Source organism: Macrobrachium rosenbergii, chromosome 8 (assembly GCF_040412425.1).
Source record: "Macrobrachium rosenbergii isolate ZJJX-2024 chromosome 8, ASM4041242v1, whole genome shotgun sequence".
Taxonomy (NCBI): Eukaryota; Metazoa; Arthropoda; class Malacostraca; order Decapoda; family Palaemonidae; genus Macrobrachium; species Macrobrachium rosenbergii.
In genome coordinates this window covers 75,194,992-75,217,643 of record NC_089748.1, presented here as the reverse complement: position 1 = coordinate 75,217,643, position 22,652 = coordinate 75,194,992, and the positions used below count along the sequence as shown (strand labels likewise).

Below are 22,652 nucleotides of genomic sequence, written 5' to 3'. Positions count from 1 at the left end.
TTTAACAAGGGAATTTTCACACACACTGAAGGTTTTGAAAGGGAATTTTAACATTGCTAATAAGTGCCCACATCGTTTGGTAAGCCAAATTTTCCCTTGAAGATCTTATTGTAAAGCCATGCTCAGAATTGATGATACATGAAAGCATTGGATTTCGTTCAAAATTCACTAACTGACAACCAACATGCTCCATATTTATTTCTTATTTGAATGCGAAAACACATTTATCTCATAAAATAAGGCCATAGCATGCGTCATAAGAGTGAAATCTGTCATATATATCAAAACTGTAAGAAAATATCGCTTATAACCAAATTTTGGAAAAACAGTGACAAAACATTTTCAAAACTTTCGTTCACTCATCGTTGATGCGTTCGACAAAAAATATGTCTTTATCAAGCCTAGGTTCAAATGTTAAAATAAGAAAAATCATAAAAAGTTTTCATAACATTATGATATAGGCTTTGACTGCAACCATAAAATTTGGAATAGTCCTATTTGATTATTTTTACCTCCTTGACACAGAAAAAAAAGTAAATATGAAAGTATTACAGTATCTAAAACGCATCCTTTGGCATTATATAACGGTTGGGCAGGGCCTGTGTGACACGACCTCTCGAGTGGCGGCAATATGAACCACCTGGAACATAGGTCTCCATTGAATAGAGACAATTATATCACCTTGAAAATATTTATTTTATATTTATTGAAGGAAAATTTGGATTATCACAAAAAATAATGTTGTTTGTGTTATATTTCTTAACAACAAAAATATTGGTTTAGTAGTAAATGTTCGCCAATGCAGGTACACTTTTGTTAGTGCCAAGATTTTGTTCCTAGGCCTAGACGTGCAAGTTGTCTTTACTTGCTAAAAATACATTATGCCTAGCTATCACACACCTATATTAACAAATTCTTGATAGAAAGCATATGAAGTTGTCTATACATTCTTGCACTTCAAGTTAGCCTATGAATTAATCAATCATACACCAAAGGCAGACAGGACTTTCAAGAGAATAACATTCTTCGTCAGTTAAAAAAAGTGTTACACAATTCTTTGCGTTATTACCAATAAATATTTAGATTAATAGTTGTCTTCTCGATATAATTTAAAAAATCTTCATCTTTTATTCTTCAAAGAACAGGTGATCTCTAAAAGTAGATACTTTAGTAAACAAGATTACATCTGAGAAACCTTAGATTATTTTCATTAGGTCTGTATGTCATTTCACAACATGCAGGCAGTTTTAATGCAGCCTAAAACTTCAAAATTCAAAGAAAACTTTTTGTAATTCACTTCCGTATTTTGAAAATTTTGCTATGACCGCTAAGCTTATTAGGTCTACTCTTATACAGTACGCTGGCATTGACGAGATGGCTAGCCTTATCACACCGTGTTTTGTGCTAAACAATGTAAAAAAAATGATTTCATGTTGCCTTGATTATGAATTATACCAATGTAAAAAAGAGATCATATTCATATACACATGAGGAAAATAGTGTTTGTTGTGAATTCGCAAACTTGTAGACATGGTGTAACATTGAAAAAAAAAAAAAGTTCAACACTACTTTTTTCACGATACAAAAATAATCATGTCGGGTCAGACTTGACATGACTGGGCTACTGAGATTTTACTTCTCTTTCATGACGATCCTCTCGCTTTATTTTGTGTGACAGTGCCTCCCTTGCATGGAATAAATGTTTAACTGGAAAGTTACTGGCTTTTTTTCTTACTTGGCTCCTTAGTACCCGTGTTTCCCTTGCAGTAACTTTATTCTTACTCCCAGTTTGAATTCTTCCAGATATCTATGTAAATAAAAACAATCTAATCATCTATGATTTTGCTTTAGGTTTCTTGTAAGGTTACTTTTATTTACTTTGCTGTAGATATTACTCTGTATATTGTTCTCAGGAACTTCTGTTTTACGAAGCCACAGTTTTCCGGGGTGGACATCATTTGCATAGTGTCATATCACTGCCCTCGCCTGTACTACAAGAGAATTTAATGATATCGCAGTGAACACACGTCTCTCGGAATTTAATTTGCTCTCGAGGCGATACAGATTACGCTAGCGTTTACACTTTTGGTAATGTAACACTCCGTGGAAATTGAATATGATAACTCATTATATATTATAGCCTACTATTTATCTGCATACACTAGTCGTCCAGTCTTTCTCGGTACTAATTTCCAAGCTGTTGCTCTGGATTATAATAACTATACTATGCTTTCAGCCATTCTGTACCAAGGAAATTATTCCGTAGAATTGAAAGTGAAGATTATCTAATTAAATCTGAGTCCTGTGGCTAGACAATCAGAATGTTGATTTACGAGAAAATAATCGCAAAATTTTAATTTCATTTTAACATTTCTGTTTGGTTCCTGTCACCTTTAGAAGTGTTATATGATGAAAACAGAAATGGAAAGCAATGAGTTGAAAAATAATATGACTTATGATGATTTCAAGGCCATTTTTGGAACTTATGAGACACATCACTCATGTGGTTTGTCAACCGTGAAGAGATCGCTCATCGGTGACTCCTGATTCTGTTCGTCTGAAGTTTCTCCCTCGCAACTTGAAGGCTGGCAGTTATTATTACAGTAGCGTCACTGCTTTTAGTCAGCAAATAATCGCCCCGAAGTGATTTGTGATTGGTGAAAGTGTTACTTCGATAGTTTTGTTTTTCCAGATGTGGTGTACTTTATATTTTGACGTAAAACAAGACTTTGATTGTCCCGACGGCAATTGCTAGGCCTGATTCATAGCAGAATATGGGTTCAAAGCGTCTATCTTTGGCGAGTAACTTCTCTTTAATGTATCCGGGACACTTATTGTAATAATGATGCAAGGAGCGGTACCAAGTAAAATCAGAGAGCAAAGACTTAAAATCACAACGCACAAACTTGATAGGCATATGAGCAGCAGCGTTGTCGTGAATTTTATTTGCAAGTTGCCGAGCAGTAGGTGAAGTCAGCCAATACTTACGCGTCACCTAGTCAGTGATAAACTGTGCAAGGGAACAAGTTGTTTGATCGCTTTGCAAGTAGCAGAGGGAAGGTTATCCTCGTCCTAAGGAGTGATCACAACCAATGTAAGAATAAGCGTCCGCCTGTCACTTTTTCATGTTGAAATAGGTGCTTAGGCCTATGTAGGTCTAGGCCCCTGGTAGTAAATTAGACACGTTCCTAGCTCAGCCTAGGTCCAGTATCTATAGTCAGATAAGTGTAAAGAAGGCTGCACGAAGACATCCTTTATTAATAAATCTGGTAATTCTTAGCCGTAGTTCCGCGGTGAGCTAGACTATGGCAATTGACGTTTTCCTATGTTATTTTACTTGCTTTACAAGAACTTGAAGTAATATTTTGTCGGCCGGCCATAACTAAACTGTAATTGACCTTTGTAGGCTACACTACCGACGGGATAGATCTAAGCCGGCATTCCGCGGCGAGCCCCCCACCTCCTTCCATAACTCATACGGCAAAATTGTAACCAGTAAACACCCCAAAAATACCAACCTAACCTACCCTAGGGGTGTTTACTGGTTACAATTTTTCCGTATTAGCTATGAAGGGGTTGCTCACTGCAGAATACCGGCTTAGATCTACCCCGTTGGTAGTGTAGTCTTCAAAGATCAACTACAGTTTAGTTACGGCCAGCTGACAAAATATTAAATTCTTGTAAAGCAAGTAAAATAACATAGGAAAATGTCAATTGCCATAGTCTAGCTCACCCGGAACTACGGCTTAGAATTACCCAGTACACTACTTTCTACATTCTATAGCTGAAAAATTATACTAAAAAAAGGACATGTATTTGTGACCATTTCCTTGACATTTATCCAAATAAATTTTTCCCTTCTCCCCGTAGAGATTCTGGTAATATTGCTGAATAGTTGCGCACACGTCGTTCCGCTATGCATGATGGCAAGTTTGTGGTGGTCTGTCGCCGAATTACCCATTTGGTCCCAGTGCTTGGCCTCTAACCTAGACCTGGTATTTCATTCTGGTCCTTTGGGCCAGCCCTGTGATAGCTGATAGTCAGCTTAGTGGTCTGGTTAAACTTAATAATAATAACTGAGCTAGTGTGTGTTCTGGGGTGGAAAAGCCCCTGGTTATCAGGGTATGGCACCCTAGGATAGGATTAGGTTAGGTTGCATCCTTGGTGAAATGAACCCAGGTAAAAAAGTAAAAAAAAAAAGTCACAGGGAAAAAGTCAATAATTTATGGTGGCTGGTAATGAGGTCACAGGAAAAAGTAACCTAACCCAATTTAGCTTAACTTAACCTAACCCAACCTATAACCTAACCTGACACCTAACCTGTAACCTATAACCTAATCTAACCTAACCTAATGATTACTGTCCACCATAATGACTTTTTTCCTGTGACTTTTTTTTCTTAGTCAAAATTGTGACTTTTTCTGTCTTTTTTCCAGTGACTGTTACCAGCCACCATTGAGAATGTGTCTCGGACCTTATAATGCTCTAATTTTGCAGCCATTATTGACATTTTTGTGTCTTGTTTTGTTTTTCAACATTGTTCTGCCACTAAATCACAAGGTTCTGTCTTTAGCCATTCCCATTTTGCCCAGCAGTGTTGTGGACCCACAGCTAAAAATTGGAATTGGCCTAGCAAGGTGTAGCCCAAAGTAAACAAAGTGACTTCACACAAATGCTTACCACATAATAAGTGCCTAGTTTGTTAGTAGCTCCACCATACAGGTCTATCTAAAAAAATTGTTGGGGCCACTGTGAAAAACCATAGTTTTGAACGAGAAAAAGGTAAAATTTTGTAAGTGATCCATCATATAATTCAGCATCAATGGAGTCTTTCTTACAGTTTTTGCTGTATTTCGAATAGTTTTGTCATTTCCTTTGGAAATGTTCATTTGACAGAATAGGCGAGATAGCATGAACTTATGTGCGTGTTTGATAAAATAAAAATTTAACTGTTAGTAGTACTGCAGAATAATTGCACATCCATCATTCTAGTATGCTTGATGTCATGTGGAAGTCCAGTGGGGGATGAAACTACCCTGGCCAGGTCAGGGCATTGCACCTTAGATAGGTTAGGTTAGGATGCATCCCTGTTGGAACATGACTTTGATCCACTGTTAAGTAGGATGCAACCCACAGGAATAGGCCTAATGTGCACAACTCTTCTTTATTTTACTGATTTGCCTGATTATGCATTGAAATATGAGTAAGCTGGCAGAATTTTAGAAGTTGCCCGTAATCAAGTTTAACAGGGAAATTTACTTTTTCCATTTTATTTAAATGAATTGGGTATCAATTTCTGTTAGCGATGCTTAGTTGGTCTGTAAGGCATCCCTACCTGTCTCTAGGAATAACAGTGTTTCATAGTGGAAAATCAAGCTTTTGGATGTAACCTGACTTAGAATGTCATGTCACAGTGAAATACAGGAGTGTATTTCAACCTAACCTAAAGTGCTGGGCCCCTACTTATCCAGGTCAGTGGTGGTATATAAAATGATACAGCCTCCTTTCGACAAATAAAATGATACTATATGACCTTTACCAGTATTTTATAGAAGCTAAAGCATATCAAAGGATTTACTATCATAATCATTCAAAACTTCAAGAATATTAGAATAACCACATTTTAGTTAGTGTGTAACGCATCCCTATATGTCACTAAGAATAACAGTGGTTCCAAGTGGAAGATCAACCTTTTGGATGTAACCTGACCTAGAGTGTCATGTCACTGAGTGAAATACAGGGATGCATTTCAACCTTACGTAAAGTGCTGGTTCCCTACTTAGCCAGGTCAGTGGTGGTATATAAAAGGATACAGCTTCCTTTCAACAGATAAAATGATACTATATGATATTTACCAATATTTGGTAGAAGCTAAAGCATATCTGAGGATTTAATATCATAATCATTTGAAACTTCAAAATATTAGAAAAACCACATTTTAGTGTTTATTTTGAATATGTCACGACATGTAAAATTTCACAAAGGCTGCTCAGCCCTATAGTATACTGCAGTTACATTACTTATGATTGTTATAACACAAAAGTAGACTTAAATTTCATTTGTAAATTTTATTGCTTTGCCAACAATAACATATTCTTCAGTGGAAAATCTTTAACATTCAACACAAGAACATAGGGATAACATGGTTAAACAGAGCTAAAGACCCTGAAAATACCAGATTCGACAAATTAGAGGATTTTAAAATGCTACGACAATTAAACATAACGAATGATATGATTAGCTAACCAACATGTTTGGCAAAATATACATTATTGGCTAATGCTTATGTTGTCATAATGAAGATACAGGACATACAGTATAACTGAAGTGCAATTTGAATGTATGATGCCATTTGTTATCAAACAAGAGGTACAATTTCTCCATTTTACAAAAATATGTGTAAATATGCATTTGTGATTGATGCCACATAGAAGAAAACTTTCTGCAGTTATGAAGGCAGTATCTAATGCCATTATAAAAATGCTATAACATGGTCTGCTTGTAAAACATATAACCAATCCAATAGAGTTAATTGAGCATTCTTCTATATCCTAAAATTATGGGGATTCAACTGGAAACAGGCTTTTAAGTGAGGAAAATCAAAAGCTAGGGTAATTCACAAATCAGAACAATAGGAAATGCATGAGTCACCAGCATAATAAGTTGAAAAAAGATAGGATAATATATGCATTGGAGTGGTAACATTGACATAGAAATATCTTAACATCAAAATGCACCTATGACAGTTAAAAAGGTGCATCCTAATTTAACCTTCCTTAACCTTTGGTGATAGTCCTTACCTGATTGGGGACCCCCTCCCAGCTAACCTGACTTACAATGCTATAAAGTTAAGTATATCTCAGTTTAACCAGACCACTGAGCTGGTTAACAGCTCTCCTAGGGCTGGCCCGAAGGATTAGACTTATTTTACGTGGCTAAGATCCAATTGGTTACCTAACAATGGGACATACAGCTTATTGTGGAATCCAAACCACATTATGACGAGAAATGAATTTCTATCACCAGAAAGAAATTCCTCTAATTCTTCATTGGCCGCTCGGAGAGTCGAACGTACAGTGCTATAAAATTAGAGGAAAATGTAGGGGTACCTACAGACCAAATCTAACTTGGCCTCCAGGTCTGCAGCTGACTGGATGTAGCCTAACCTAACATAGGGTGCCTTGACCTTACCTGGCCAGGGATGAAGACCTGCCCAACATAGTCTGACAGAGTGCCATAATTTAAAAAGTAAAATACCACATAAATATTCAAGCAAGATACTTGTTTTGGATATGTAAAGGTGGTAAGAAACTATCTGGTCATCATTTGTGAGATGCTTTATCAGAGCCTGTTTTTTTACTCAAATTTATCTTGTTTTTTTAACTTCTGATCTAGTGATTGTCATTTCATTGTAGAGGAGTAACTTTCTGCTTTAGGTCATTGCCCATTGTATTTATGAAATTATTCCTTTCTGCAGTTTGGGTTGTTGCTTGACCGCTGGGTATTTTAACAGTTTTTTTTAGTGAATTACTATTATATTATTATTGTGGGATTTATCTCTAACCTAGAAAGTACTGTATGTTGAGTTCAAAATGTATACTTTTTTCATTTTAGATTACAGTAGAATCCTGGTCCTCGACCGTATCAGAACTTGACATAATCGGATTTCGAAGTGAAATGTTGAGTAAATTTTGCATCGGAGCTCGAACAAAAAGCTGGAATCCGACCCGATAAACCACATGATTTTTGTGAACAAAGTGTTTCGTGTTTCAGTCAGTTGGTGCTAGTTGGCGTTGTTCCCATGTGTCGTTTAAACCCCTCTCAGCTGTGCTTCGAGTGTTTTGATCTGTTTCCTTAATTTTTGTGGCTTTTTTTTTTTTTTTTACTGTATTTTGATAAAAGCATGGGTCCCATGAAATACAATACAGTATTGTGAGAGTAATATATGTACTGTATTTCAGTAGAATCTGTATGAAATTTACCATAAATACTGCTGTACATAAACAATGTTTGTGTTACCGCAACAGGCCACCAGAGCGGCGCTATGGTTTGTTTATGTCCACTCATGGCAGATGGCTGAAAGGCAAACTGCCGATGTGTTGTAAGCAATTTTTCTTAAGTTTGTGATAACAGACATAATTCGGCCTGTTTTCAATATTCTATTAATTTACTGTAATAATTAGGCTTTTTTCAATGTGTTATTATTAGCAACAATTTTTGTGTCTACCCAGCACAGTACAGTACCTAGACTAGCCTACAGCGTTTGGACTCCCATCGGTAGTACGGTCGCATTGGACACGGCATTTTTTTTTTTATACAGTATACTTTTAAAAATAAAAAAAGTGCATCACACATGGTATGTTATTTAACTCAGAACTTATTTAATTATAATTTATGTGTAATGTTTTGTATAATAAGGTAAGGTTAGGGTAATAACTGGTGGTCGAGAACAGATTAATCTCTTTTCAGTTATTTCTTATGGAAAAAATTTATTCGGATCTCAACTGAATCGTGCCTTGACACTTCTGGAACGGATTAGTGTGGAGGTCTGGGGTTCTACTGTACAGTTTATATACATACAAATATACTTAAGATAACTGTTGTCAAATATCATGAAGTAATTAGATAAATGTTATTTTGTAGTATTTTAAAAATTTTTCTGGAGACAGCTGTATACATTATGCTCATGCATTCAGTAGTATACAGTATATTGAAAATGAAGAAATTTTTTTTCATTTGTGCTAACCCATTTGTCTTAGTGCACAAAATTAAGGAATTATGTCAAGTTATTAAAGTTTTTAAGGCAGAACCCTAAAATGGGGGCAAATTTAACTAATAGCTTGATGTGGCATTGTATGGACTACAGAGTACTCTGCTTGCACATTGTGCTGCTCCACCCGAAGTTATACGTCTAGCATTTTTAGTAAGAAATAATTCATTTTGAGAAAAGAAATAATCTCTTTCAGAATATTAACTTTAGTAATTATAGTATTGTTAAATTTGGTTATTGAATTTGTGGCGCTTGATTTCCAGGCTTCATGCATTTATCTTAGTAAAAAGGTTGAAGCAACAAAATGGCAGTGGTTTCCACAGGGACAAATTGTCAAATCTTGACTGACATCCACCCAAAAGTTAAACAAATGGAAGCAGTTGCCCAGTGAATATTTTTGCTATAAATCTATTTTTGTATTATGGTGCTGCCATGTACACTGACACACAATCACTCACATGGGAAAAAATTGCTTGGCAGAGGCACCATTGTAAGTATTCTGAGAAAAGTTTGTTTATAGATGTGTAAATATAGTAAAGAAATAAACAGAAAAAATGGCAGAATGTGACTTAAAAATGATGCATAAACCTAACCTTACCTGGAATGCACTTCCCTGACTGCAAGTGGGACTTCAACTTCCATGTCTTGACTGAAGTATTAACCTCCAAGTTCTTTGCATAAATCTTTCTTTTACTCTTGTGTTTTTTCTTCATTTACTGCACAGTGTTCAATACTGTGTAATACTTTACAGTACTCAATGCATATTATAGTTGACTGCTTGCATGGTACTTGATAATAGTGGTAACTATCATGATGTAGGCCTTGGGATATTTTCTTGCTAAAGTTCAGAGATTTTGGGAAACACCTAATCTTATTAGCGATCACTGACCTGTTGTCATATAACATGGAGATTGTTAGTATTACAGGTGATAAGTCAAGTGTTGGTGATGTGAATGACATATGGTCATATGATTGCACGAACTCTCTGTGATTGTGAAACCGAATCTGGTTTTAACAAGGAAGCTTGGAAGCTTACTGGAAGTTTATGCAGCTAAAACCTTGAAAGAGACAAGAAAGAAAAAAATGTAAATGTGCAGGTAAGGCATTGCAGTTGAGGACTGGCTGAGTGGCTGTTTGCCAGGGCATCTTGGGAAGCTTTGCAGGCTTTGTGTTAGGCAGAGCCCAGTTTGAGAGTCTTGCTATTTCTGGTGAGGGTGTCATGTAGAGCCAATAGTTTGTACGATTTGTGGGAGGAAGTGGTGGTAATATTACACCATTCCCATAGATCATTATGGTGGCTGGAGTTGGATATATCTTGACAGCTAACGCTTTCAAGTACAGGGAAGGTTGATTTTTTCTGATATTTAATGAACCAAGAATTTGAATGAGGATGCCTTATAAGATCTACCAGTAAACTGTTATCTTAGAGTAGGGATAGCATGGCTCTAATTTGGTTTTGGTGTTCTTCCAGATTTTTGGAGAAGCTGAGGATGTCATCTGCTAACAGACATAGAAGGGGAGGTTGCTGAGGAGATTGCCCATTAGTCTTTGAAATGTGGCCCTGGAGCTCTGGAGGCTAAATGTGGAGCAGTTGCAAATGTATGTTCCAGAAGCTATGATGCTTGCCATCTAGGAATCTGATGTACTGGGACCTGAAAATACTTCTTCAGTATGTCGAACTTGGAGAAAAATCCTTTCTTTATGTAGAGTGAAGTTGATGTCTGCAATGTTGGGAAGTGGGTAGTGGCTGGGCTTTGTTTTTCACCATATGGAGTGAGGAGGACCATGGGTTTCAGGCTTAGCAAAGGCCCATCTCTTCATTTTCACTGAAGGCCTCTTTTGCAGCTCACAGCGTTTCTACAGACAGACAGTGGAATTTAGAGTGAGCTAGGGACCTCTAATTATGATATGGTGATGTATGCTGTGCTTTGCTGGTGTGGTGTCCTGGGAGTTTAAGCTTAGGCTTGAACGAACTGGGGAACTCTTAAGGTTATATACAGTAGGTCTTTGGAGCCTACAAGAGACACATGGCTGCTTGGGTGTTGTGGTGAGTGTTGCTGGCTGGAAGAAGGCAATATCCAGTAGGTGGTGATGGGTGATGCTCTACTTGTAGACTGAAATGTCCAAGGAATACAGTGTCCAGTAGGGGTGACAGTGAAGTCCCACCTGTATTTTTCCTTTGTCAGGTGAAGGATGAGGATCTGGTGGTTATATGGTGCTATTGGGCTGCTATTGGCAACCACTAGTTCTAGATTGGTGTCTTGGGGCTTCTGTCAGTCTGCCATTGATATGGGGGTTATCAGGTGTGAAGGTGCCTGTATATTGTAGAATCTGGTAGAGCAGGCACCCATCAGGGTTGTGGCAACCACCTTGCTTGTTATTTCCTCCAGCTGCATCCAGGGTGCAGTTTCTCACCACTTTCCTGAACTTGTGGTGGTATATGCAGAGGACAGGAGGATGGGGGATGCTCTTTTTGTAGTTGTGTGTATTAGCTTGTGTTCTGCTGCTGTGATCCTGGACTTGGACTTAGTTCTCCCTGGCTTGTAGAAGGTGTGGGTGGCATGTTGTGAGGCCTTGGAGGCTTCCAGCAACTTGTCTGTCCTCTTTAGGTCATCTGCTATAAGTGTTCTTTCATTGTTGGGGAGGGCAGCTCAAATGTTGGTCAGTAGCAGGCAGAGCCCTATTTCCTTAGCATGTCAGCCTTCTAGTTTTTTGCACCATCAAAGCCCAGCAACATCTGGAGGAACTTGAGTTTGTCCCAGGATGCCCTTTTGATTGTGTCCACAGTGGTCTTGTTCAGTAGGCTGAGGGCTCATTGGGCATGGGAGGAACAAATGCAGGTCATTGTATGCTATCCTTTTGTATTACTGCATATGCAGGTTCTTTTGTGCAATCCTCTCATTTTGGGTGTCGAACCAATGTTCATTCCAGGAGAAGAGGGCATCTAGAATCACTTGAGGACATAGTGCTCTTTCTTTGTCGAACATGTGGTGGTCCAGTGGCATAATTGTTAATCTGCTCTACAGGACCAGACTCATGGTTCAGTTAATGAGAAGGAGGTCAGTCGAAATTTTGTGGCATCGTGTTCGTTCATTGTCAAACATTCTGTGATGGTTTCCTTATTAGCAATGGACATGACCTTAGTTAATCTGTTAGTTGCCAGGGTTTAGGTACAAGAATTGTGCTAGGTAACCATGCGCTTGAGATGATCTTCAAGTCTCAAGAGAGAGCAAAGCAGTCAGGGACTTTTCTTTTTTTAATAGTAGCTTGGCAGTAGTTTGTCCATGTATTGCCAGTGTAAGTAGATTCATAAAGAGGAGTGTAGCAAACAACTGACTTTATTAGCAGGCTTTGACCCCTTTTAATAAATGTAACCTGCATAATAGTTACAAGTGACTGGTCACCCATGTGGTCAGAACTGCATTGCTGTCAATGCGAGTGATGTAGGGCCACATGATTGTCAGAGTGCTGTGTGATTGGCTGCTGAACTTGGTGACTAAACTTGTGATTGACAATAGAACTTGGAAGCTTACACTGTTAATGTCCTCTGATGGTATGAATATATATATATATATATATATATATATATATATATATATATATATATATATATATTTTATATATATATTTTATATATATATTTTATATATATATATATATATATATATATATATATATATATATATATATATATATATATATATATATATATATATATAGATCTATATTATGTATTTATTCATATTTATAAAAACTGATGTGCAGGTTGTTGAAAGCTAAAAATTAAGAAATGATAATTTGGTGTTTTTGATCAAATATACATTGTTCCCTCATCACCGAGTTTCACTTAGCATTCTAACGTTGTTGATGTGATCTTTAGCTCCTCAAAGGATGGTGTTTACTTGTGGATTGATATGTTCGAGAACCTACTTCCGTTTCCAGTCTTTGAGCTTCAAATACTTGCATTTAGAATCCTGACACACCCAGTTAAACGTTTTCGTTGTATCAGGGAAAAATTCATTCTATACATATATGCCTTCTGCTTTCCCACAAGAAGATCGTTAAACGTTGGCTTGACATTCGGGGTCGATCCTGACAGTTGATATATAAATTTTATTTTATATCATTGTATCGGAATAAGAAATAAGGATAATTTAGAGTCAGAATTATATGATTCTACTCCGGCAGATACGAAAATACATTTTGTATTCCTTAACCATAGTTTCGTAAAAAAAGAACCTTTATATTCTCGGCTTTTGCGAGTAATTCCGGCAATTTTTCATTGTGAAGGGAGAAAATAGGATAAAAAGAGCACGTAATTACTTTTTACCCGAATGAATGTTAGAGAGTTCATTTTAAGCTGATAGTCAAGGCATTCAGAAGACGAACAATGGCCCTAGGATTAAAATTTACGGAAGAAATAATTGTTTTTATGATGAAAGAACCGATGGTGATTCATGTGCGACTTAATCAAAGGGGCTTAGCAATTTACGACACGTGTCCAGGCAACTTCAATAGCTCGGGTACTCATAAAGCTTTCATCGAAATTAATAATTTAGTATTTGTGGAAGAAAATTTCACGCACGTTGTCAATATTGTCTTTTTAAGCTGACATTGCTTGCGCAATTTTTTTTCCAGCTGACCAGTTACCGTAAAGTAAAAAAAAAAAAAAAAAATTCCATGGGTTTGTTGTAATCAAAGAGTAATGTGGTTTCAGTTACCTATTGTTTTAAATGTCGATGGAATCAGTTGTCATATCAGCAAATAAGTTTAATCTATAATTGTGAAAGGAACGTGTGCTTATTTGCATTCGTGGTCAGGATACAAAGAAACACCGCAGAATGCACATTATAAACAGGTAGAAAGTCCTGTTGCTACAAGCTGAAGTTACTGATTAGAACTGCCAACTGTGGTATGATGGTTTCATCTGTCAAGTAAACCCGTGGGGGTCGGGATAGTGCCATCAGTGCACTTCACGCGGTGCACTGTAGGCATTACTCAGGGTTCTTTGCAACGTCCCTTCTTCCCCAAGCTGCAACCCCCTTCATTCCTTTTACTGTACCTCTGTTCGTATTCTCTTTTTTGCATTTTACTTTCCACCCTATCCTAACAATTGTTTCATATTGCAACTGCGATGTTTTCCCCCTGTTGCACCTTTAAAACCTCCTTTACTCTCAGTATTCCTTTCAGTGCTGAATGACCTCATAGGTTCCAGCAGCGCTTGGCCTTTGAGCTAAGTCCTACATTCCTTCCTTCAACAATGCAGGTTTTTCTCCTTAAAGAATTGGAGGTAACTATACAACCGTTTGACTTAACACGTGCAGTAACTGTGCTTATATCAATTTTTACAACTGTGTATATATATATATATATATATATATATATATATATATATATATATATATATATATATATATATATATATATATATATATATATATATATATATATATATATATATATATATATATATATATTGCATGTATTTGTGTTATTTGAAGAATGAGTGCTATACAAGTAAAACGACGAGGAGAATGGAAGAGCGTTGTATTTCGGGTAGTATCAACACCCCTTTATTGTTAGAAAAGGGGTGGAGATATTACCCAAAATGTGACGCTATTCCCGTTTTTCTTTACTATGTGGGCATTTCCATTTTAACTATACATGTTTATATAAATATATAGATATGTTTATATATATATATATATTATATATATATATATTTATATATATATATATATATATATATATATATATATATATATATATATATATATATATATATAATGAGAAAGAAACAGATGCCAAGCATTATTTTACACGATAAGGCAGTTGTGCCTACAGTGTGCTTCACATGGAACACTGTCGGCATAACTAAAATGTGATGGCATCGTCCCTCCCCTCCTGTCCTTGCTTATTTTAGCCGTTTACTTGATATCCAGTTTTGCTTCTTTTGTTCTCTGTGCAACTGAGAGATTTTCTCCAAAGTTTCGCCTGTAGGTCCTTGTACTTTACCTCACTCATTTTCCGGATCTCTATATCTTGCTGTCCAGCCACTCCAGCTCCCTCTTTCTCACTGTCTTAGGCGGTGAATTGCTGAAAGTGTCGCATTGCTTGATTTTGTATCCTAAATTTCATGGTTCATTCTCACTTTTATTGACAGCTAGTGCAACAATGGTTGTTTCTTATTTAGTGTATATGAAATATCTATATTGTAGACCGTTTTAATATGCAATAGTTGTCTTGAAAAGTATCCCAAAATTTGTCGATTATGGCAGACTGTATACCTTGAAATTGTGTTACAATTTTTAGAGGAAAATTACAGTTTGATAAACTGTTCATCATGCTATTTAGGGATTTATTAATCTTGGATACATTAGATTATCCTTCATTGATAAAGACTGAAGTTTATAGTAAACAATTCAGGCGCTTGTTGCGTAGTATAGTTAATAATTTTTTTACACCCTTCCTAATGTGCTCCTCTGTGTGTAAACGTTTATACTAAAGTAATTTTATTTTTGTTTTCAGAGTGGGTCTACAGCTGTCAAGGTCAGTTCCTTAAATTGAATAATGTGCATCTGTATTTTAGTTTTCTCGGTCAAACGGCGGAGAGTTTAAGGAAAATTATTTAAATCCAAAGGTAAAAGGAAAAGTTTTCAGGATGTTGTTTAGTAAAGGGTGCTTATTTACCATGGTCATGGTAAAGTTGCAGAACAAAACGATCCCGGTGGCATTTTCCCGAGATGTAACCGATTACTGGGACCTTTCCCTGAAAGTAGCCGGGCGCCATACCTTGAAAACTAACCATAGAATTTTCTTGAAAGTAATCTCATAATGTTACAACTAAGGAAGTTGTAACGTATCCTAACCCCAACCAACCTAACCTAACTTAACCTAACCAAGGGGCATGGCAAAAAAACCAGGGCTGGTGCAATACTAGCATACATCCCAGGAATTTACATCCGGTGCTGCTGTCTCCCCTACCCTCCCGATTCACTACCTTCCCCGCCCCCACCCAGGGCGGACAAACCGGCTTGCAGGGATAGAGTGGCTTGTTTGTTTATATTTTGATAATAAATTTAGGTCTAACTACACTTTAGTAAACTTCCCTTTTACCTTTGCACTAATCCGCCTGTCGCACAGTATCCCTGACGATCCTCCAGTTTATCCAAGCACCTTGTAATCCGTCGTTGGTCTCAGAGTCCATATCTCCATTGTCAGTTACGTTTGATCTTAGATACTCAGTCTTTATCTTACTGATCTTAAGACCTCGATCTTCTAGTGTCTGTCTGCACCTTTCTACCTTCAGCTTAACTCCTTCTCCAGTCCTGTCTATATATATATATATATATATATATATATATATATATATATATATTATATATGATCTTAAGATATATATATATATAGTATCTGTATATATATATATATATTCAGCTTAATATATATATATACATATTCCTGTATTTATATATATATATATATATATTTATATATATATATATATATATATATATATATATATATATATATATATATGTATATATATATATATATATATATATATATATATATATATATATATATATATATATATATATATATATATATACGTATTTATGTATGTATAATATATAGCCACGATAGCCACGGCCAGGGAATTTAAAGGTGTCATTATCGTACCCTAGTCAGGATGATGCAGCCTGTAGACTCTTGTGACTAGGGGTGACTTGCTTCTTTCCATCAGCTACCAAGCTTTGGAATTCTCTACCGGCTTACAGGTTTCCTTGTAAACACATCCTTCGGAAATAAAGGCCAATTACCTCTCGCTCGGCTTCTTGTTCTATCCATCACCCTTGGGGTAGGTTCTGGTGTTAGTTGTTTGATCACCCTCCTCCCCTACATTAAAATGGACTAGGAAATACACCAAAAGTACAGTTTTGTGTGCAATGTTTGGTTTTTGGTGTAATTTTAGAATTCGCTCAATAACTGAATTGCAGTTTCTTTGAGCTGCTGAATAACACAAGCTTATATGGTTTTAGCCTTTCGTTTATGAGCAAAATTTCTCATGGTGGTCTTTAAAAGAAGTGTCTAAAATCAGGGTTTATGTCAAGTAATTTTGAGATGCACCTGCGCACGGACTCTGTGACGCTTTCTATTTCGGGTAGTGTAAATTTCTTTGATCTTGCGCTTCTAGAAAGCTTACTGAGGGTCCTTCTCCTTCCTTAGCGGTACCAATTTATTAAAAAAACGTACCCCCTTTGTTTCGCTTCTCTTCGCCTTTCTTAGATCATGGTAACATTTGTTTCTTTTACTTCCTTCTGCTTTCTGTTTCTGGTGGACATTAATGTGGTCTTGAGGGAATTTTAAAAAATACCAAGTTTGCGTGCTTTTTTGATTAAGTAATTAAATTTCTTTTCATTAATCTCCCATTATGATTTTTTCCCAACATTAACAATATTTCATTCACGTCAGAGGAATACAGATATTGTCATAATGTCATTTTCATGCCCTTGAAGCCTTGTTATATGTTTTTAAAGAATATTTGTCTTCTTGCGTGCGTACAATGAGGTCAACCGTTATTTATTGTTTAGACAAGCTCGAATTACTTGGTAACTACACTGTTTCTGTTTTCCTTGATTCCTTCAACTTGCTTACCCTCAAGACGGAGTGTCTAATGCTTCTTTTATGGTTAGGGATTTTTTTTCTCAGCTCATTCTGTATCGTTCGCCATACTGTCTCAATATTTCTGCTCTCCTGAGCAAGATAAGGTCTTTCGATGGATTGTCTTACCGTACCCCACATCTTAAAGAAATTAGTGATTGATATATTCTGTTTGCAAATGGTGTAACTATCTCACATGCTTTCATACTTTTGTAGGTATTGCAAAATGATATTTTGCCCGAGGACTGCTGTAACATTATTTAGACTATTGTGTTAATTGTGATATAATTTTAGATGTACTGAAAACAATAAAAGGAACATGTAGCAAAGAGTCTGCCACAAATACAGAAAAACAGTCTTGCAACAACTGTGGTTGGTGCTTAAGATTGCCTGTTACTGTTGTTTCCATGCTACCTCAGATATGCTATAAATAGAAGGTACTTTGTCAGAGTGGAAGGAGTTATTTTAATACTAAAACGTTAAAAAAACTGCTTGCACTAAGTAACTAGTTGAGGGAAGTATAATGAGCTGAAAACACTTGACTTGAATTTCTCTCCAGTGGAGAGCTGGGCTGCTGACAGTTGCCACTGACATTGAATCCAGTTGCTGACATATTAATCGTGATAAGCTCTGTACCCCATAAAGGGCCTGAGCAGAGAATGAGACGCAAGTCAAGAGAAGATGCGAAGTAGGATTACAAAACGGTCCTTCTTAGTTTGTTTGGAGACTACTAGGAGCTTAAATACGACCCCATTCCTCTTCCTGCCTTCTCTTCCCATCTCCCCTCCTTCTCTTGATCCCTTCGTTTACCTCTCCCCTACCTTACCCCTCCCGTCTCGCAACTACTAAAACAATAATAGTTTTTCCTCAGCTAGAGTGCGTGCAAGCAACCAGGGCACACGCCTTATTTTGTGTCTTCGAAATAGGGCGGCTCCTAATTAGTCAAGGGCGAGTGGCATCTTCAGTCTCTCATGTCGGGGCCTTAATAGATTTATCTATGACATTGCGCTTGTTAAGGTGTAGTTTGCTCGTGTGGAAATTAGTTTTGTTAATCTCAGGACTAAAGGATGCATTATTGTGATTCAAGAGGCTACTCGTACCTTGTGCTGCTCAAAGGAAAAAGAAATGCAAGTTTTTGTCTCTCTGGACAATAAAAACCCATTAGCATGTTGCATCTCTCTCTCTCTCTCTCTCTCTCTCTCTCTCTCTCTCTCTCTCTCTCTCTCTCTCTCTCTCTCTCTCAGTAATTGTGGGCATATTGTGTAGCATGGTAAGCTTTTCTTAGGTTGTTTCTTCTTTGATTACAAAATTATTTTAGAAAATACTAAAATGATCTTCCGGCGTTTAGCAAAAATTTTGTGAGGCAAGTGTGTAACATGAATTAATTCTCGCTCTGTCTCGCCTAACATTAATTTCGCACAACGGTTTTCGCTCACAAAAATAGGCTATCTAAGTCCGTTAGGTTGTAACCGAAAACTTCTTGAACCGGAAACATTTTTCTCAGTCGAGCACAAAATTGATTTGACGTAGACTAATATTCAAGAGCTGTCATATGTCGGATGTTTTTCCTGTATGCTCCGGGTTATAATATACGTTTCTTGATCATTTGTTCGAAAATTATATGTTCTGGGGTAAATTTTACAGATGATGGTTAACCTACACGTCGGTGCAAGCATATAAAAGAGCCTTGTGTGATTGCACTGATGTGTAAGAAACATGAATACCGACTCATATTTAATCAGTGGTATTAGAACTATTCACGTAGTATAGATGAAAAAGGGAAGGGGTATCAATTTGTTTGTTTTTCTGGGCTGGCGGTAGTTTTTATGATAATGAATTTAACATAAGTTTAAGACTCGCTATTATGTTTGGTATTGTATACACTGTGTACTACGCCTTTTACAGTTGTGAATCTATCTTTCTCTCATACACATACACACATATATAATATATATATATATATATATATATATATATATATATATATATATATATATATATATATATATATATATATATATATATATATATATATGAGAGAGAGAGAGAAATAGATAGATTCATAACAGTAAAAGGTGTAAAACTAAACATATAGAATAGCCAAAGTGACTCGATATCTTGGTACTTTTTGGATAAGCTTGTCATTATGAAGGCCAGTTGGTTAACTTTAAACCTTAATTTGACATATTTAGTGCGGGTCTTAATGCCGCCACTAACCTTGGAATTTCTTCATTTGTTCCTTCAGTTGGGTCTTTGGTTTTGTAGTGACAAGCTTATCCAACAAGTCTGAGGTCATCGAGAAGTTAAGAAGTTACTGTTATTACAAATATCCAACAAGTTTGAGGTCATCGAGAAGTTAAGAGGTTACTGTTATTACAAATATATATATCTGGTAAGAAAGTAACAGGTAGAATCTATCTGTCCAAACCTATATCTGTGTCATTACATCGTGCATGATGTAATGACTTTATAATTATATAATGACGGCACAGAAAAAGTATGGCTTAGATGCTCTCAGTCATTGCAGACAAGCGTTCGTAAAGCTACTGTTTTTGTAAATTGCATACAAGCTGTATAAACTTTCTCTATGCTCCAACTTTGAGTTCAACGCTGCATTAAATTGAATGTGCGCAAAAATAGGTAGCAAGAACCTGAGTCTGTAATTACTCCCTTCGAAGAAAGATCACTGACACGTGTAGTAAGGTCGTTCATGTGGAAGACATTCACCAAAATAAAAAAATATATATATATATATAAATACACAATTACACTACACTGCCTGCAGTCATTTCTTATATGTAATACTAAGCTTTACAAGAAAATAATGAATTTCGGTTAAGGCATTGCAGGTAACGGTTGGAAAGAAACAACTTTCAAGTTTGAAAGAAATAGTTTGAGGATGGGAGTGGTAGCTGGATTTACAACTCAAAAGTTTACAGAAGTCAAAAGCTGAGCAATTAAGAAAACACTAAGTCGCTTTTATAGTGACTCTCTCTCTCTCTCTCTCTCTCTCTCTCTCTCTCTCTCTCTCTCTCTCTCTCTCATATTGAGCTCTGTACGTTGAATTGGATTTGTAATCACAACGCATGGAGCAATTTTAACTTGCCAATAAGGTCTGAATATCATATATAAGATGTCCCAGTAACTCTATGTAAGAATTTCCCTTCACCAGTAATGGTTTCTCAAGTCTGGGAATTTCGCAAGACACACTGACTCGTGTGGAGACACTAAAAACAAATGATACCGGTATATGCCGTTCAGGATTTTTTTTTTTTTTTTTAAATATAGCACCAAGATCCAACTTCGAAGGTTTGCAACATGTAAAAGCTGGGAATGTCATTTTTTGTTGTAGCAACAACTCATCGACATCCCAGAAGATTTACGGCGAAAAATAGGGAAACAAACGTCTAGAAGTACCTTTTTCCTCATTACTATTTATTTTACTCGATCTGAGAACTTGAGTGAGTTTTTCTGATCAGATTTTGTCTGGCTTCAGTATGTATGTATATATGTATGTTTGTCTGTCTGGTGTCAGCATTTTTGCTTTTTCGACTTCTCCGGAACCCTTGGATCATCCTCGGCAAATTTGGCACCAACCATCCTTGGGGAAAGGTGACTCAGTTATTTGTTGCAATGTGGACAACTATCCCTTCCAGGGAAAAATAATTAAGAAGTAATGGAAACGAGGTGAGGTCATTCAAAAATCCCTTTCTTCATCACTACTGGGCCAAGAACAGAGCTTAAGGGATACAAGTTTTTTCAAACCGCTTCCTCTGTGTCCAGGATTGGGCAGCAAGTATGGCACTGTCTTACATAGGAATATTGAAGAAGTCGTAGTAGGCAAATCATGAACAACAGAGCTGTACTATGTCAAATTGATTCAAAACATGGTCTCAGGAGCTGGGTTTGGACCCACAATATGGGTCTGAAATTTTACTAAGGAATATATAGCAAAATCTAAACCATATATTTGCCAGTTCAGCGAGGTGATTCAGAAGAGAACAGAATTTTTTTTTTTTTTTTTATCGATTATTGCCTATTTTGCCGGTAAAGGGAAAGAGACATTCAAAACTTAGCAACCCGAAGATTTTTTATTTCCTCGGAACAAATTTGGGAGGTGGTGTCAAAGCGGCTGTTTTGATGTCACCTGAGAGGAGACTGACTCCTTCAGTTCAGCAGAGGAGTGGCTAATCTAATACCTTCAAAATGGAAGGAGTGGTCACTTTGCAACATACTTAATAATATCTGACGTTGATTCAATAGTCAAGAGTAGAGACAAATGTAGGAACATCCCAAATTTAAAGTTATTTCGAATATGAACAGAAAAGGCTTTCGTGAATCTTTTAAAAGCTGTAGAAGTGAACAAGTGTCAGGGGTCTTTGAGAAGAGTGATAATTATTGAAAGGGATAATCCTTATGTGCATACCAGTCCCCGTATGGGGTTAGTGCCGTCAGCGCACCTCATATGGTGCACTGTAGGCATTACTAAAGTTCTTTGCAGCGTCCCTTCGGTTTTCCTCCTGTTGCATCTTTCAAACCTACCTACTTTCAATTTCTTTTCCACCGTTGAATGACCTCAGGTCCTCGTACTCGGCCTTTGGCCTAAACTATATTCCATTCCATTCCTTTGCATAACAGTATGTTACAGGTGTAAGTGTCTGCCATACTAACAGTTATGCATCCGAAGTATGGGTAGTCGATTTTTTAAAGAAGACTCACTGATCTCTATCCAGTTTTAATCATATGTTGGATGTTGGGATTTGCCAGATGAGTCACTTGTGACGATAGAGGGGAACACAGGAAAATAAATAGGACCACTTAAAAAGTTTGTTCATGTTTTTCGTTCTTGACTGAGCACAGAGAAATAATATTGTCTTCAGTTTTACTGTAGTGGCTATGAGTAGAAAGTAGAAACGGATTTTAACAATACTGTATTCATATTTTAGCTTATGTTTGTAGATGCTATTCCACATGATAAGTTATATATGAAAAACAGTTAGTCAGTTAGTCCAGAGACATAAGGGCCATTTTTGTCAGTTTATATTTTCTGTTGAGGTAAACCCATCTGTCGAAAAATTATCCCGTAGAAGAAGTATTTTTGAATCTGAAAAGAGCTATGTTAGTATACATTTCCAGTGTATTATATAAGTTTATTCTTGCCTTATGGAGAGAGAGAGAGAGAGAGAGAGAGAGAGAGAGAGAGAGAGAGAGAGAGAGA

General features: G+C 36.6%; 1 long non-coding RNA gene across 1 annotated transcript in view; it reads left to right on the top strand.

The window, feature by feature from the left end:
• Positions 1 to 2,511: 2,511 nt before the first annotated feature.
• Positions 2,512 to 22,652, top strand: part of LOC136840996 (uncharacterized) — a 492,700-nt gene continuing 472,559 nt past the window's right edge. The window contains exons 1-2 of the long non-coding RNA XR_010853813.1: positions 2,512 to 3,094; positions 15,299 to 15,319. This is a non-coding gene — a long non-coding RNA (uncharacterized lncRNA). The remainder of the gene's footprint in view (positions 3,095 to 15,298; positions 15,320 to 22,652) is intronic.